Source organism: Sapajus apella, unplaced genomic scaffold (assembly GCF_009761245.1).
Source record: "Sapajus apella isolate SASKATOON/1434 unplaced genomic scaffold, GSC_monkey_1.0 scaffold31, whole genome shotgun sequence".
NCBI lineage: Eukaryota > Metazoa > Chordata > Mammalia > Primates > Cebidae > Sapajus > Sapajus apella.
The window spans coordinates 11,681,843-11,701,356 of NW_022436971.1; positions in this window are offsets into that span (position 1 = coordinate 11,681,843).

Here is a 19,514-nt window from a genome sequence, read left to right on the forward strand (position 1 = left end):
TAAGCAAAGCTAAAAAGCAGTAAGGTGTTTTCCCCATTTGCATCATTTTTCTTCAAATCCATGCTGCTTCCTGTAGGGTGGATAACAGTTACAGATAAAGGTGGATTTGCCTATATAATTTATGATGTTTATATTTGGCTGCTACTAAGATATAGTAGGAAGCAGAGAAGAGTATTATAAAATAAATAAGTAGATAAGCTAGAGTTGAAAATAAGAAATTCTAACTTTGATGTCACTGTGTCACTGGCATTACTTTAATTCCAAATACCTTCTTCTTAATCTTATTAAGCATGAACGTTAAGTCCCAGCATGAATGCAATTTTAGAGATGCTGGGCTAGACAGCATTATTTGTGAGGTTAGGACATTTCTCATTGCCAACGCTCATGCCAAAAAGTGTAGTAAGATCTCTACTCTTGTCACATGGTGGTATATAAGCTTTCATCCCTTGGCTTAAGGCAGAGTTATTTTCTTTTTAATAAAAATGTGGATCCAGACAGACAAGTTTTTAATTCTCAGCTGCTGTGTGCATTTGGTTAAAATATTTAATCTCACTAAGCCTCTGTTGTCTTATTTAAAATATTATGTATTAAAGATAGCAGAATAAATCCACTTTTACTCTTTATAGTTAAAACACACAGAAAACAGAACTAGAGAAAAAATAGAATCATTTAAAAGAACATTTCTTAAAGACATTCCACAAATCATGAGTAACACCTGCATATTCTTGTAATGATTTCTACATGAGAAAGCCTGCTGAGAAACAACCTGCAATTCTCAGACCTCCAATAGAATATGGATGTAGCCAAAATGCCTCCAACAGGAAATTTGGTTCAGTAATCCTGAGACTAGAACAAGAATTTCCAAGACTCAACAAAACATGGAAAAACAGCAGAATATGGCTAAAGCAATCCAGTGGCAGGAGTGGGAGGGTGTGACTGAAACAATAGAAGCAGTGTTGCCATTAAATCTGGATTTCATTCACGCTGCTTCCATAAACTTTCAATTCCAAAACTCTGGCAACTGTGATGCTGATCCAACCTTACATTCTTCTTGCCTTCATCAAATGTCTTTGGAGTTCATTCTATACATATTTCCCAGTTTTCTACATATGTGAGTTGGTAAATTTTGTAATATTTTTGTATGCATGGTAACTCTTCTCAGACTTTGTGTTTGTGCTCCTTGGTATCTACTCAGATTTGTGTCTCAACATAGGTTTTGAAAAGTGAGTGGGATACAGTGAGTGTTAAGGAGATTCAACTTGCCTGTACAAGGCAGCTGCCTCTGGGAGAATTATTATTAAGATCTTTGGTCTCAGGGAAGCAAATCTCCTATAGGGAGAAAATATTTCTTTCTTCACCGCTGGGATTTTGGGATTTAAGATCTCGATCCCAATTATTAGAGTTCCATTTATTTCTGATCTGAACATAAGAGACCTGAAGAGGTATAAATTCAGTTAACATTGTAATTCAGACACTTGCTGAGTACAGCTTTGAATTTGGTTTCATGAAATCCTATGTTGACATAGCAGAGCTGTCATAGAAAATGTCTATTTTCTATGCATGACATGGATTGAGACTTTAAACACCCAAGTTTGCCATTTTTTTTCTCCAAGGTCTTCAGAACATTCGGAAGCAGTTACCCATCTCAGAAAACCTGTACAATGCATTTCTGCCATAAATCTCTACTGCCAAAGCTACATGGTATCCCCCAAACATCATATTTTGTAGACATTCAACTCTAGGCAGCTTCAAATCACATGATAAGATTTTTAACTAATGATTGTCTCTGAATGTAAGGCCCTTAAATGGTTCTCAAGCTTTTGATTAGTTCCATAATAGAAAAAACAAGGATTCCTTTTCTACAATAGAATTTTTAAATAGTTAGCTAAGTATGAATTTAAATTCATGCTTAACTAGCAGGAATAATCACAGAACTATCCCCTGTCCCAACCTCACTCTGCTCAATAAATGTTATCTAGCAAATAAGTGGCAATTCTTATTCAAATGACTGTGTTTTTATATTCACACTAGAGAAATATCTATAAGGGAAGGGAGTTAATTTGTCTTGTTTACTAAGATGCTTTTCTTAACATTTGTGAAATGAATGAATATTCATTCACAAATATTAAGGCTGGAGTGCATTGGCACAATCTCGGCTCACTGCAACCTCTGCCTCCCAGGTTCAAACGATTCTTCTGCCTCAGTCTCCTAAGTAGCTAGGATTACAGGCATGCACCACCATGCCTGGCTAATTTTGTATTTTTAGTAGAGATTGGGTTTCTCCATGTTGGTAAGGCTGGTCTTAAGCTGCCAACCTCAGGTGATTAGCCTGCCTCAACCTTCCAAAGTGCTGGGATTACAGGCGTGAGCCACCACGCCCGGCCCATTTTCTGAATATTAGGCAAGTTACTCTATTTTTTCTTAGTTGGACTCCTTGTCCATGAAATGAAAATTTTAATACATGAAACTTAACAGATATAACTGATAAGGATGCACTGTGGAAAATAAAGAAATATATGTTATTCATTTCATCTTCACTTATAATTGGTTGTTTCATCTAAGCCTTGAGGCCTGAAGCCGGCTTCTTGGGTCATATTGTAATCATTCCAATCTGGTCTAATTATGTACTGGCCCAGTTTTATACCTTCATTTGTTTGTGGTCTGTTATTTTCAGTTATTTCCAGGCTGCCATCTGTTCTACTTTGACCTCTTTAAAAGTTTTGAGCATGTATAAGTCAGCAGCTGAGAGAACTCATGGACACATCTTTCTGTATTTTGCATTTATTAAGTATTTATTATGAGTCAGAACTATTTAAAAATAGTGAGATATGTATATATATATATAATAACTATTATTACAGATATACATATACATCTATAATAACAGAGTTCTATGGGTAAGTGTTCAGTATGTAGAAAAATGGAAGAGCTGGATTTTGAACTCATAGTTATTTTTCTACCTATTTTCTTAACACTGTGTATACTTTTCGTTTTCATATATTAAACTAGAAATTCCCTCTGCCCAATTGCATTTGAAGATTTTATCTTTATGCAGAGGTTACTTCTCTTAACCTAGTCTTATTTTTAGAGAGTAATTTTTTACTAATTTCCCTGATTCAGACCTTGAATTTGCCCAGAATGTTGTTTTCCTAAATCCACATCTGATCTGTTCCACAAGTTTAAACAACAGACAAAGGGCACATTTTTCAGTGAATACCAGACCCAGGCCACCTCTTGTCCTTGCTGGTCAGAGAAGGAGCCTTAGACTTCATTCTCAGGCCCTCCTAGGCCATCTTAGAATCCTCTAAGTAGGTTCTTGGTGTTTCTCTGACCTGGTCTAATGCTCCTGTTCTCTGACATACTCAGCTATTCAAACATCTCTAGTATACCTACTTCTCTCAGTAATTAAATTTAAGGAGATCAATTCCTATTCAAACAGGTTAATAATTTATTTATTTAAGTGATAATTATTACTTCTCATTGAGAGAGCAATTGCCATTTGAAATCGGCCTCACAATGTAGAAAAGCTGTACAGGATGCCAAATGATGATCACATGGTTATTGGATGATCACAAAAATGAATCAAGAAGAGTCAAATGGAAGAGATGAATGGCTAATGACATACCAGTAAAATAACCTGCTGCCTCTCTGCCTACAATCAAAACCAACCACCACAGAAAACAAGTAACAACAGAGCTGTTCCATTAGAACAGTCCAGCATGCCTAACACTACTTTTTTTTAATGTTCTCTGATGAAAGATCTTTCTTCTTTAGATATATTATTTGCATGGTTGTCTCAAAACTGATTTAAGATATACATAAGGTTTTGTTTTCCTACCTTTGCTTTGGGATTGCGATAATGTGTATCTCTAAGAGGGCTTTTGTAGCTCTAGGGTGTCATTCACTGTGTTGTGGATGAATTCCATCGGTACATTAACTCTCAGAGTTCTGGTAGTGCTTCACTGTCACTTACATAATACCACTTATATATCTACCTTGTACATTTGGTGATTTTTTCCATATCACACAATCTGAAAAGATACATTGAAATACAGCAAAATCTAAGCAACATTGCTTTGACCTAGGTAAGCATGTTGATTTTCTAGTTTTAGCTTTGGCCCCAGGTTGATGAGAGCTTTTTGACCAATTACAGCTATTTCTGGGGTTCAGTTTTCTCCATGGGGAAAAGGAAAGCTCAACAAAATAACTGCTAGTTTTGTTTTCAAATTGGCTTATATAAATCAGCTTGATATCTTTGACCTTTCAAGGCACCAGATTCAACAACACAATTTAATAGTAATTTTAAAAAGAACTGCTAATAATGTGCCTGTTAGCCAGGCGGCCTACATGTAGAATCTTATTAAATAAATAAGGAAACCAATGCTAATGTAGAGCAAGTCATTTTCCAAAGATGGCATTGGTTTCTTTTTTTTTTTTCTCTCTCTCTTTTGACATGGGGTCTCCCTTTGTCACCGGGCTGGAGTGTGGTGGTGCCATCTCAGCTCACTGCAAACTCCACCTCCTAGGTTCAAGTGATTCCCCTGCCTCAGCATCCTGAGTAGCTGGGACTACAGGCACTTGCCACCATGCCTGGCTAATTTTTGTTTGTTTGTTTTTTTGTATTTTTAGTACATACAGGGTTTCACCATGTTGGCTAGGCTGGTCTTGAACTTCTGACCTCAGGTGATCCGCTCAAAGTGCTGTGATTACAGACATGAGCTACCACGCCCAACCTATTTTCAAGAAGGGAAGCCGGAATACAAATTTTCTAAACAAAAGTCCCTTGTTCTCACTATCACATGATAAATGGTTTCTCCTTATATCAAATGCTCTACTTTAGATACACAGATGACCACAGCACTGGCCTTATGTATCTGCTTACAACAATAATCTGATATTTAAGTATGGCAGTTTCTTTCAAAAGAGAACAAAATTTGAATGCTCCAAAACACAAACAGAGGAAGAAAAAAAAACTTAAAAAGAAACAAAATTAAAAACATTTAAGTCCCCATAAAAGTTTGAAAGAGTATGTGTTTCTGCTGGAAAGAAACTCAAATAAATCAAATTAAGTCTGTTCTTAGAGAAAGGTCCTGTCCATTGACAAGTTGAGACCAATCAGACAGTATCAGTCAGAACAGTGTCAGAGGACGAATTGATTTGCTGTCTTAAGGGCATGTAATCAAATAATTTGCAGAACCAGAGAAATCACCATTCAGCTGTTGACGTAGATAACTCAGTTATTCTGAATGTTAAAAACTTGAAGAAAGTCACAATTGCATGTATTCTAGGTTTTAGGGACTGACAAATCTTTTTTTTTATTTGAATATTAATATTTTTCAAAAGCAGAGTCAAAGTAAATTAGATACTGACTGTTGTCACTTACTTATTTTTAATAAAAAAGCATCCCTAAAAGCTTCTAGGTGAATTTTACAGAAATAAATGGTCACATTTTGTGTTTCCAACAACAAATTGTTTGCCTGTAAACAAATATATTTTGGGGGGGAGAAAAGAGATGTGCTAATAATGCTACATAAAGTTTATAAAAGTGCTCAATATACTTTGTTTACATTCTAATATTTGGTCTTGGAGTAAATACACTAGACAGGTAAGGAAAAGAAAAATCTGTTCATTACAGATTAAAGGAATTTTTCTGTGTTGTTCTGCACTGTGGCTTTGCCCTTAATCAGAGACATCCTCAGCGCCCAGTCAGACCATTTAATTCCTAATTACAATTCCAGGTCCAAATTAGAGTTAAACCTTTGTCAAGTCTTCTTTAGAATCACCGGAAGATTTATTACATTCATCTTTTTCATCTATTTATTATGCATTATCATTTATAAACATTTATTGTTGATATATTACAATATAATCATTATGGTAATATTAATATCTATTCATTGATCACATATCTTCTTCAGAAAATAATTGTTAGCTTATGAAAGTATATTAAATACAAAAAAATCTCAAATCTATAAAAAATTGAAGTGGCAAAAGAAAGGGGTAGTGATAGAAAATAAGTCACAAAAATTAAAAAAAAAAAAAAACCTTACTGTAATGACTTAACATGTTTGCTGACATGATATCGCAACCATGCTCAAGCAATCAATGAGAGGGATTTTTTAAAGTCAATTTAATAATTCACTATGTTCAAAATTACGGAAAAAAAAGTGCTCAGAAAAAAATCAAAATAGTTTTTGTAGGAGTTTGACACTAACATTTTTCCCAACTGTCGGGTAACTTGTTTTGGTTTTATGTCTCACTCACACCAAACTAGACCATGAGTTCGTTGAGGGCTGGGGTGACTCCCATTCACCTGTAAGAACGAGATTTGTGTCATAAATAGTGTCCTCCTTCATGCAGCTGAGGCAACAGGCACCCTATGAAAAGCCCACAGCTAACTGTTAGTAAAGCTGGAAGTCTCTTCAGGCTCTCTTGAGTCATGCCCTGCTCATAAAATGAGTTAAATAAATTACTCTCAATTTTTGTTGTCTAAAACATATTGCAGTTATTTAAACTCGACTTCAAAAAAAAGCATTTAAAATAGATTAAAATCAATGTCCAAGAATTTGTGTTGATATAAATTAATAAATATTAATAGGGTAAATAAATAAATGGGTGAGAAAAATCACTTCATCCTTTAAAAATGAAAGAGGAGGATTAAAAATCATTAGAACACTACAGTGATAATCATTTCGGGATGGATCCATCAATGAAGTCTATAATTAGTGGGTGAAATTTTGAGGTGTATCTCCTGTTGTAGTCTACAATTACCCGTGATACTTATTTATTATAAAGGAAAAAAAATAGTAACTCTACATCAGCGAAAACCAACATTCCCAACCTTAGATAAGTGATCAAGCTTAATATCACCAGCAATAAGCTCTGTTGCCACCACATACCTCCTTATATGACCCACTGAAAAAAGCACATCACTCTTTGAGTATTCCTTGCCAGAATTGCATGATGTAGTCATGAGAAACAAATCAAAGCTGATGGATATTTTTATAAAAGACCCGACCAGTACTATTCAAAAGTGTCGAGGTCAAGGGAAACACAGAATAACTAAAGAATGAATGTTTATAGGTTAAAGGAGAGTAAGAAGGCATAACAAATGTAGGATACAAAAGTAGTTTAGTCGGGGCTGGGTGTGGTGGCTCATGCCTGTAATCCTAGCACTTTGGGAGGCCAAGGTGGGTGGATCACCTGAGGTCAGGAGGTCTAGACCAGCCTGGCCAATATGGTGAAAACCCATCTCTACTAAAAATATGAAAAAAAAAAAAAAAAAAAGAAAAAAAACTAAACTAAACTAAAACAAAAACATAGCTGGGTGTGGTGCGGACACCTGTAATCCCAGCCACTTGGGATGTTGAAGCAGGAGAATTGCCTGAACCTGGGAGGCCGAGGCTGCACTAAGCCAAGATGACACCACTCATTGCACTGCAGCCTGGGGAGACAGAGCAAGACTCTGTCTCCCAAATAATAATAATAATAATAATAATAATAGATTCATTGAAAGCCCAGCAAAATCTGATCTGAATAAAATCTGCCATTGTGTTAGTAGTGTTGTCCTAGTATGAACACCTTAATTGTGACAAGTATATATGATTATGCAAGATGTGAGCAGAAAACAGAGAAAACATATACATAAAGTCTATTATTTTTGCAATTTTCCTGTAAATTTGAAAATATTTTAAATGGAAACTTAAAAAAAAACTACTTTTCTTTTTTCCTAGTGTCTTTGGGAAGGAAGAATTTTGGTAACCACTACAACTTCTTTTTTTCTTTTTTAACTTCTTTTGTTAACATGATTTTATTTAGAGGTCATTTCAACCTTATAGTAGACTGCAGCAATAATACAAAGAACTCCCACATATTCTTTGTCCAGATTCACCACCTGTAATTTGTCACATTTATATTTTCTTGCTCCCTCTCTTTCTCACTAATACTAATGATTAGTTTTCTTCTTTAATGTATCATTTCCTTTATAAAGGGTTCTTAAAAACCTCCCATTATCTTTATATAATTGCTTAAATAAATGTATTAAGTATGCTTACATCTTTGCCAAAACCCTGTCTCATGGCCACACTTCTCTAGAAGAGAGCCTGAAAAATGTGGTTTACTTTATGGGAGGCAAAGTGCCCAGCTGAACTTCTGAACTTGTGATTGTAGAAGGAGAAAGGAGGTGTAAAGTGGGTGAGTAGCCTGCTCTGGAACACAGGCCTGCTTTAAGTAGTGCCCGCCCCCCCCCCCCCCCCCCGCTTTGATTCATCTTTGTTTTCCCTATTCCCGCTTCCCTCTATGTTAACTTTCCCTCCCATGTTTGCAGTTGCCACTTCCTGATCCCTTGTGATCTCAATGCAGAAGACAGTTATGCGTAATGCTCTTCCAGTGCTCCTGTGTTCAGCAAATTTGAGACTTGGCCAGATCTAATCAGCAAACAACAAGGATGTCTGATACAATTTCTGGTCACTATGTGGCCAGTTACTATCATGGCTATCATATTATCAGAAAAGCTAAATATATTATGAAGATTGCTAACATTAAATTTGTTTTGTGCTTGAACCAGCTACCTAAAAAACTCCAAATTTAACATAACCATGTCCTTAACATAAGCATTTTTTTAGAACTTATGACTAAGAAGTGTAATCTTCTTTTTTGTTTATTTAATGTCATCAGCTAAATATATAGATAAACATTAATTTATAATTATTAAATATGATGTATGCATTAAAATATTTTAATAAAAGTAGAATTCAGAATTCTGAGCATTTTAACAAGTTACAAACATAATTTTGGCACTTTTTAAATATTTTTACCAGTTAGCTTTAATTTACTTAGTATGTATCTGTAAATATTCTCATTAAATAAACTAGTTCTATTTTATTCAAGATTACGGGATACTTAATAAGCGTGCAAAGACAATTCCCCAAGGAAAAAATAATCTTTTCAACAAACAGTGCTGAGACAACTGCATATTCGTATGTGAAAGAATAAAGTTAAAAAAAACTTTCTCGTACTATGCACAAAAATTAATTCAAAATACGTAATAGACTTAAATGTAAGAGCTTAAACAATAAAAAAAAAAAACCCATAAGAATGTACCATAATAGTAAATACTTGTGACTTCAGGTTAACCAAAGCTTTCTTATATATGATACCAAAAGTGAAATTGAGAAAATAAAAATAAATTGTGCTTTGTCTAAATTAAAAACCATCATGCTATAAATAATACCACTGAGAAATTATAAACACAATGAAAGAATGAGATACAATATTTGCCAATCATATATCTGTTAAGAGACTTAGATCCAGGATATATAAAGAACTCTTACAACTCAACAACAGAAAAGATAAATAACCCAATTTAAAAATAGGCAAAGAAGCGGAATAAACATTTTTCTGTAAAAGGTATATAAATGGCCATTAGGCAAATTAACATATGCTCAACATCATTAGCCAAGGAAGAAATGCAAAGCAAATTCACATGAGATACTACTGCACTCACACTAGAACCCCTGTAGCAAAGGGGACAGAGAGTATCAATTATTGGAAAGGATGTGGAGAAACTGAAACCCTCATACATTTTTAGTTAGAATGTAAAGTGGTGCAGCTGCTTTGTAAAACAGTATGGCAGTTCCTCAAATGTTTAAACACAGAGTTAACATATGACAGCAATTCACCTTCTAGGTACATATCCAAGAAAAGCAACAAACTACCCAAAAACTTGTGCAAAAATGTCCATAACATTATTCATAATACTCAAAAAGTAAAAAATTACCCAAACGTCTATCAACAGAAAAATAAAATTTGGTACATTCATTTAATTGAGTATTTTATTCTGCAATAACAAAGTACTGATTCATGGTATAAAATGGATGAAACTTGAAAACATTATGCTAAATTAAAGAAATAACTCACAAAAGAAAACATATTATATGATTTATTTGATATGAAATATCCAGAATAGGCAGATTTATAGAAAAAGTAAGTAGATTAGTGCTTACTTAGGGCCAGTAGGTAGGAGGGGTAATGGGAGTGACTGCCAATGCACAAAGACTTTTTTGGGGGTGATGAAAATGTTCCAAAATTGATTGTGGCTATGATTTGCACTACGCTACATATATACTAAAAAACATTAAATTGTACATTTTAAATAGTTGTATTTTATGGTATGTAAATTGTATCTCAATAAATCTATTGTGTATAGGTATAGATAAATATCTATCTCTTTCTCATCTCTTCACAGTGTATGTTAGAGGAAATGAAAGATTATTGGTCAGAAAAAAATTGTGTTTCACAAGAAATGGTATTAATCACATTATTAACATTCTCTTGGCATCATCTTGTTACCTACTTTAAGTCTTTCTTGAGCTCTTAACTGTTGTTCTTATTTTTCAGCAAATATTTCAAAATCGTAGAGGAAATATAATTCTCATTTATGGGAGAAAAAAAGGTGATATAAACAGCTTGCCCTGTAAGAAGATGTATCTTCAGTTGCCTACGTATTGAATTAAGGATCATAATCTTAACATAAAAACTTCAAAAAAGGAAAAGAAAATAATTTGATAAGGCAAGGTCCAAACTGAGAAAAAATTACATTAGAAAAACTTATCTAAATTATATTTAGACACTGAGTCAAGAAAATTTAATACCTACATATGGCATATTACGTACTATTTATTACATAACAGTAGTTTTACATAGCAGCTCATTGAAGCTAGGCATGAAACATGATGTCTAAAATTCAGTATTGAATTGCACAAAAAATGGCTATTAAACACAAGTGAACCACTTGAGATGAAACTTAAAGTTTGGGGAAAGCAACAGATTACAATATAAAGTCTTTTTTAGAGACAGGTAGAATTGGTTTCAACTCCTTGATCTTCTCCTAGTTAGCTCTGTAAAACTTGTCAATATATTTACCTGAGTCAGTCTCTATTCTATAAAATTAGTCAGTAGAAATAAATTACCTCTAACATTCTATTTTGCTGATGGAGGTAGCGTCTCCAGATAAGTGTATCTGGGGGAAAAAAACTAGTCAGTATGCATTTAACTCTGTAAATTTCTACCACTCCATCACTGAAGATGCATTATTGGTGTCCTACATAGATGTAATGTTCCCCAGGGATTGGCAGTACACAAAACCCCTACCTGGTATGATTGCTTCTCACTTAAATGCCATTTGATATATTGCAGTGCAATTTAATAAATGCTGGTTGAGTACATCCATTCCCACTGTACTAGATCATTATGATAAAACAACCCAGTCCTAAGGGATCTCACATTCTGTTGGATCACTTACAAATAACTCACAATACAAATTAATAAATTAAGGTTAGTGGCACGCCTCTGGCACACACTGGAGGGAGTGCTAAACTACATCCAAGGGGATCAGAGGTGATTTCCAAGAAGAGTTTACTAGTGAACTGGAGCTTGAAGGGTAAATGAGTTTGTCAGATAGAAGCCAAAGAAGGTGAGGAATACAGGCTATTCTCACCAGGTAACCATGTCCAAAGACATGGTATCATTATGGGATACCAAGGGAATTCCTAATAAAGAGTTTCATATGAAATAGTTTTATATAAAGTTGGTTTGGGTTTGTCTTGTTCTATTTCTCCCCCTTCACCCACTGACCCAACTATCCATGTATCATAGGCAGGAGTCTAACAGGGATGAAGAGAGAGGCCGGCATTTTGTGCTGCTGTCTTCTCTTTCATTATGCCCATCAGTTAGGTCTATTCTCCTTCCAAAAGCTTGGCAATTAAATGAATATTGTGGTATCGAACACTCAATTCAGTTGAATCTTATGGTTAAATTTCAGAAAATATTTAACAATATCTTGCCTCCTTTTTTAAATGATGAAACCAAATAAGAAAAGCTATTCATGATGATAGTAATGACACTAAAAACAATGAGTTCCATTTACACAACTTAGTATGTGCTAAGCTTTGTTGCTAGTCCATTTGTCTGGGTTGATTGAACTTTGCAAAACATGTAAGCTAGCTACCAGTGCTATTCCCATTTGCTACTTGGTGAGACTAAAACTTTCACACCGTGGATCCAGAGGTGCATATTTTTAAACCACAACACATCTAGTGCTTCAATCCCAAGTACTCTATCTGGCTTTAGAGCCTGAGCTCTCAACCATTAAGTAACACTGCCACGGAAAGTCAGGGTGGAAAGATAGGCCAGGAAATCAGATTGAGGGTAGACTTGGGACCAGATTATAATGAGGCTTTATATTTCACTGAGCTTCTTTTCATTTTCTTGTGATTGAGAACCAATAAAGGGTTTATGCAGGGATATTTTGTGATACATTCTGCATTAGTGAAGAATCACAGTACTGGGGATAACAGAGATGGGAGAGTCCCCTTGACCCTTTCATAGGCAGGAAGTGAAGTGCACCAGCTCTGGGCCTAGCCAGCCATTTTGGCACTGGCAGGGACAAACTTCACTTGCTCAAACCCACTAAGCTCAACCCTTCATGGGAGGCAGCACACAGGCAAGTGGGTGCCAGGGGTGGGGTGAGCTCTTTTGGATTCCAGCCTAAGGCAGTATAAAGAGATGATGGCTTAAGTGTTAAACACCTCAGTGCAGAGTTAGTGTGATAGCACCTGCCCTTTTGACACCTGAGTTCTTGTTCAGCATCCAGGAAGAATCAGGTCTCACAAATGGTTTGAAAGATGGTGAATGCAGAGGATTTTGTTAAGCAGTGGAAATGAATCTCAGTGGAAGGGGAGCTGGAAAGGGAATGCTAGAGGAAGAAGGTGATCTTTCTCTAAAAGCCTGGCCATCTCCAGCTGGGCTTCACTCTGAAGTCATGCCTTCTGAAGTTAAGTCACATCCTTCTGTAGTCTCAGACACTCAGTTGCTCCTTCCCCTCTCGACATTCAACTGCTTGTCTCTCTGCCAGCTGAGGTCTGGGCTTATATGGGCATAGAATACAGGGGAGGGGTAGGTCAAAAAGGCAACATTTGGGTGGGAAAATGGATAACTGTTCTCATTTAGGGCCATGGTTTCCAGGCTTGAGAATGGGACCTGTGCCAGGAAACCACGCTCTTCTACCCAGTATTTTCCTGCCTCCTGTGCATACCATAACCACATGGGGGTTGACACATTTAACTTACTTGACATTTCATGATATTTTAATTTTTAATTTCAAACAAAAATGAATCAGAAAAAATAATAGTTCTGGCAGAAGTGTGGTTCATGGACAGAAACAGAGGAAGACTAACTTCAGTTGTATCAACAGCCAGACAAGAAATCAATGGATAAAAATTTTGTAGTCAAGTAGGAAAGAGCTGAGGGAGTATAAATGACAAAAGTAAATCAGGAAATGGTGGCAAATTGAAAGACTGCATAATGGTTAAGTAATTTGCTCTCGCCGTACACAATGGTGTGTGTGCTGGTAACCCAGCTCTCTGAAGGTGGTGGGGGAACCATGATTTGTAGTCTTTGTTGGCTGCTGTAGTGTAAATATCCTCACCATGGCTATTTTAAAGATATCAACTTGACGTAATAGATGCACTAAATGGGATCTCAGGAGAGAGCTGGTAGGGGTTGAATGCAAGCTGCTTGCAAGCCAGTTCCAGCCACAGTAGCAGTGAAGCTGTGATAATTTTCAGCACTGTGAAATGCACTGCATTTCATGCAGGACTGGATTTCAAATAAATTGCTGCCACATTTAGTAACTGTATGAATGAGCTCAAGTTTTCATCCTTTTTAAGCTTCCATTTCTTCACTTTAAACTGGGACTAATACTACTTCCGAGAGTTATTTTGAAATCTAAAAGATAAAATATGAATAGCATTTTCCAGTGCTTGTTGCATAATGACCATGAATAAATAAATAGTATTATTGTTACTCTTTATAAACCTGCAAGAAACCGTTCCTGTGCTATAGAACACTGTTCTGATGGTCTTGCTTGTAAATTAGAGTTAAAAATTAAACCCATAGCTCCTATTGTTAGGAAGTTCAGAAAAAGAGAGAGAGAGAGAGAGAGAGAGAGAGAGTGTGTGTGTGTGTGTGTGTGTGTGTGTGTGTGTGTGTATGTTTTCTTGTAACCTCAGGAATTTAGGAGGTTACCATGCCGGCCAAGCCCTGAACCCTAAAACCTTAGGCTAGTCTCTCATATCAAATAAGTAAGTATTTTTTAAAAAGACAAACATTTTCAGTACCTTCAACTGGTAGTGTAACCAGGTAAACAAAGCCATGGATTCTGGAGCTAAAGTGTTTGGGTTTAAATTTTGGTTTAGACCACTTGCTAATCTGGTAGGATGGCAATTTATTAACCTCTATCTGACTTATCAATTCATCTACAAGATGGAATTAATCCATACTCACCTCATCAAATCATCGTGAAGTTCAAATGAGTTAAGGTATGCAATGCACTTAAAATGGTGCTTATTATTGTTCTTCATACAACAGTTTCCCTTTGGACACAATTCCAGGACAATAGAATGCTACAATTTATTCCTCCTATCTGACTATAATTTTGTCTGATGGATATGCATATATACATGTATCCAGGTATCACTCTGTATTCCATAATTATGTATAATTATTAAATGTCAACTAAAAATTAAAGGGAAAAATAGAATTAGAATTTTAGCTAAGCCACTTTAAAGCATTTTTTGTAATGACTTAAAATATGAAAATGCACAGCATTAGGATTTCATGAGTTGTTACTATGTTTAATTTAATTTGAAGTCAATAACAAACACTGATTTTTCTTAACATAAATTCCTCAGGACAGGGCTTCAACCCCCAGCTCACCAGCAGTAGAAACATAACAGCATCTTTGGATTTAGAGCTGAGCTAAAAATGAGACAAGTCAAAGACAAAAAAAATAATACTTTCACATTTTTTAACAATGTAAAAACGGGAATTTGAACAAGAGATTAAATAGGATAGATGTGACGTTTATAAACCAAAATACATTTCTAGAAGCAATTTTATAACTCTTGTACCTCAAGACAGATTAAGGATATTTAAAAAAAAATCAAAGGGTGAAAAGAAAAAAGTATTTGGAGTCATACAAAAATGTTTTTGGAGAAGGCTGTAGCCAGATTGTGTGCTTCTTTCTCTGCCCAAAAGGATAGAGTGGGTGGGTACAGGGTCAGCTATGTAATTTTTAGGGCCTAATACAAAGTGAAAATGCAGGGGTCTTGTTGAAAAAGCAAAGCAAAAAAAAAAAAGTCCTTTTTTTTGCTCTTTTTACTTTCTTCTTTTTGACGCATCATAGACTATTTTATCTGCTGTTTAATATTGTATTCTTTCAGGCATGGGAATGTCCTGAGTGAGAACAGGTGATCACTGTTCTTGGGATACCTTTGTCAACCTGACCCTCCCTGTACCTGTTCAGGCCCCTGCTGCATTTGAATAACCCATGCCAAGGAGGCAGGAAGGTAGTGGGGGAGGGTATGTGGGACCTCCTCGGATAAAAGCACCTACAAAAAACTCAGTTTCCAACATCTGCCTCCAATCTTCTAGCACATATTCTATTGTCCCATTCGATTTCATTTGCAAAACACATATTAAAAACAAAACTATCAAGCATTTCAAATGGCGACTAACGAGAATTAAATCCTGTGGTTGAAGCCCTTCCTAAACATGGTGCCCTGTACAACTGCACGGGCCATGGCCCATTAAGCTGACCTCAGGGGTGGAAGAGTGTGGGGGTGAGAGGACAGGTCTACCTTCTTTACATCAAGCCTGCTATGCACAAATGCACGTGCTTGGTGGAGGTGGAGGGGCTGAAATCTACTCACCTCACTGAAAATCTTATGAGGAGGCTTTATTGGGATCATTCAGAATTTAAATATGCCTCCTTCCTTTGAAAAACCAAAGCTAGCACTGACTCTTGACTAAGAATGCTAAAACAGACTGTGGAAGCAGGAGATGGGGACTGCCCTAGGAGCAGTTCAGGGCATGAGAAGCAGAGATGCATGCATGTTTCACAGGCACCATGAGTGGACTGTGTAGAAGATAAAACTAGAGCAATATAATCCTGTCTCAGAAAGGCAGAGGTACCAGTCAGTCATCCAGAAACTGAGAGGGAATGCCCTAGGAGATGAAAAGTCATTTCTGGGAAAGAGATAAGTGGAAGATTTCTGGGAAACAGATAAGTGGAAATCTGCAAATGGGCACTTCAAAATAATGGAAAAGCACCTACAGGACAGTCAGTTTCCAACATCTTCTAGCATTAGCAAACCTAAAGCTCTGTAGTGTATGATGCAAAAGCATGGACTTCTGAGTCAGATTCTCTGGGATCAAACCCTGGCTCTTTGATTTTGTTCAAAAAGCAAGGAAAAGCTGAGTGACTCTTGAAAATGATTTAAGCTATAATCCTTTATGCCTTCAGTTTCTCCTTCTAAGAAATGGTTGTAGTAAAAGTTCCAGTGAATAATACATGGTAAGAAATCAATAATATCATCATAATATCAGTCCAATTAATACTTTTCTAAGCCCCAAACCCCTACCTAAACTATTTCTGAAAGCTTTGAAAATATTTTTATAGGAACTATCTCTCAGAATTATTATGAAGATACTAGTTCAGTTAAAATGTTTAACATATTTTTCTTTCACTTAAGAAAAAAAAAAACGTCTGGAGGAAGTAATTTCCTGGGCAGAATAAAAGGAATAATTCAACAATGCCTCTCTTTTCTGTGCTCAATTTCTAGCCCAAACTATGATAAGAGGATGGGTGAGAGGGTAAATATTTTACTTTAAATCGAGTTCAGAACATTAATGAGTATCTTTGACTGTCACTGTCATTTCTCAACCGCGTGCTTGTGTGTGTGTGTGTATGTAAGTAAAGTTTAGTGATAGGTAGTTTACATACAGGAAAATTAATTATTTTATGTGTATAGTTCTATGAATGTTGTCAGATGCATACATTTCTGTACCACAGACAAAATTGGAATAAGAACATTTTCATCTCCTTGAAAGTTTCCTCCTCTGCTTTATGACAGTCCCTCCTCTCCCCATTACCTGACCACTGGCAACTACTGATCTTAATTCGTTTCCTATTCATTTTCTTTTTCCAGAAGGTAGTATAAATTCACCGGCTTAGTCCACTTGGGCTGCTATAAAAAAATCTAATGCAGTGGGTAGCTTATAAGCAATCAAAATTTATTTCTCACACTTTTCGAGGCTGGGAAGTCCAAGATCAAGCCACTGGCAGATTCAAAGTCCCTTGAGTGTCCCACTTCCTGGTTCACAGATGGCACCTTCTGATTTTGTTCTCACATACTGAAAGGAGCTGTCTATCTCCTTGGATCTCTTTTATAAAGGCACTAATTCCATTCATTAGCAGGGTGCCTTTAGGACCTAATTACTTCCTAAAGGCCCTGTCTTCTAATGCTGTCTCACAATGTATACCTTTTGTGGGGAACAGACAGATTCAATAAGTGGTCTTTTTGTGTCTGGCTTTCTTCACGTAATGTGAGATGCATCTGTATTGTTGCATATATCACCAGTCTGTTCCTTTATATTACTGAGCAATTTTCCATCATATGAACTATCGCTCTATAGGTTCTATGATAATATAATGACAAGAATCTATTATCTAACATTTATAGTGTCTACCTACCTTTCTATCTTGGGGCAAGGTAAAATGACCTCTATTGAAAGCAGAGAGACAACAAAAAGAAGACTTGTTTTATGATACTCTGAGGGACATTCTCATTCTGTGTTATCTTAAGATCATATGATCTGATATTCTGTGATTATATCATCTGCATAACATTGTTTCATCTTATACGACTTTCTGCGTTTCTTTCTAAGTCATGTCCATCAGAAATTATAAATTACGCAAGGAAAAGTACAGGTTGGGAACCACATTTACAAAGATGAAGACTGTAAAACTCAAAGAAGGGAAGGCATTCTAGAATCTATACAAAGATAATTAAAATAACAATGATAATAATAGCTTATCTTTATTGAGGGTATATTGCATGGCATATATTCAAAGGACTTTTTTTCCTATTTTGTACCATTTAATTCTTATATTATTCCTAGACTTTTTAAATATATTATCATTTTATAGATAGGAAATTGAGAGGTGGGAGGGTAAATTTGCATTGCTAATATGGCCTGGATTTCAACAAGATTTTGTTTCACTCCCAACATTAACCCTAAATCCTTTATCCATTCTGTCACTTGATTTTTAAGTAGAAAGACTGGACTGAACTTTCATATCATTGCTTTTTCTGTAGTGTCCTTTCGCTTTAAATGGCAAATAGTAAGGCACAGCCTGTGCTGCAAAAGAAACCAAAGAGAGAAGCATGCAATGGCTACTCAAACGCAAACATACACATGTATATACATATGTACATATGTGTGCGTATGATTGCATGATTTGTTTTCTATATATTTTGTTTTTGTATCAAAATATTTTTCTAAGAATTAGATACAAATAGTATATTTATACTTGGGTATACAAAAAAACTGAAAAACTCAATCTTTCACAGGAACTTACAAAATATCTAGATTGGTTCATTTCACAGCTCCTCCCTTCACTGGCTATTTTACTATTTATTCTAACAATAAGAAATTTGTTTTAAAGTTGTAATAAGCAGACAGTTAATCAGTGCGCACATCCTGTGACTTGAACATGAATTGGAATGTTACCTTTAACCTTGTGTCTTGTGAAATACAAAATACTTCAGGTAGCAGTGGGATTTTTGTGTATTTCTAACTTGTTCTCATATCCCACACCCATTATTCCTTGATAGAGCCAAGTTTCTTTTCCAAAAGAATTTAACATAATCTTAAAATTGTTATCACTGGTTTGTGGTCTGCAATGTTTGATCATGTTTTTATTTTTATTAGGTTACTCCAAATCAATACCTCCTTCCAAATATTTCTGTACCCTATAAAACAGAGATGAAAAGGAATATTTTCTTTTATTAAACACATTCTTTGTGAATATCCTGGCTACAATTTGTGGAGGATAAATCATAAAGTATAAACAGCATGCTCTGTGGAATTTATCCTATTTTCACTATATTTGTCTACCACTAGGTATTGTACACATTTAAAATGTAAAATAAAAGATATATACTGACACAAATATCCCTATTTTTCTTCTTCAAAAGAACTATTAGGATAGTTTAAATTATGTGACAAATTTTCCTGTTTATTCTGTTTCCAAATACTTACAGCGATTGAAAGTCCCTGATTCTCTAAGTTTAATTCCTCAAGTATTCATTTTTATCATCTTAGAAGTTTTTTAAATGGAAAATGTGTAAAAAATACACTTTACTTTCAATAGAGTTAAGTCATTTATTATTTAAAATGCTAGGCAAGATATAGCAAAAGCTTCTACCAAAGATGTAGCACAAGGAAGTTACAGAGTAGGAAAAGTTGTATTTAAATGTATTTTGCATCTTTGAAGAAAAAGAAAAAAAAAACCTTTATTAAGCTGTCTCTGTGTAAAGAAATTGACACCTAATTTGTGGAGGACAAAATATCTTGACCAGGAGCTCAACTTCCTGCTCCAGCACTTACTC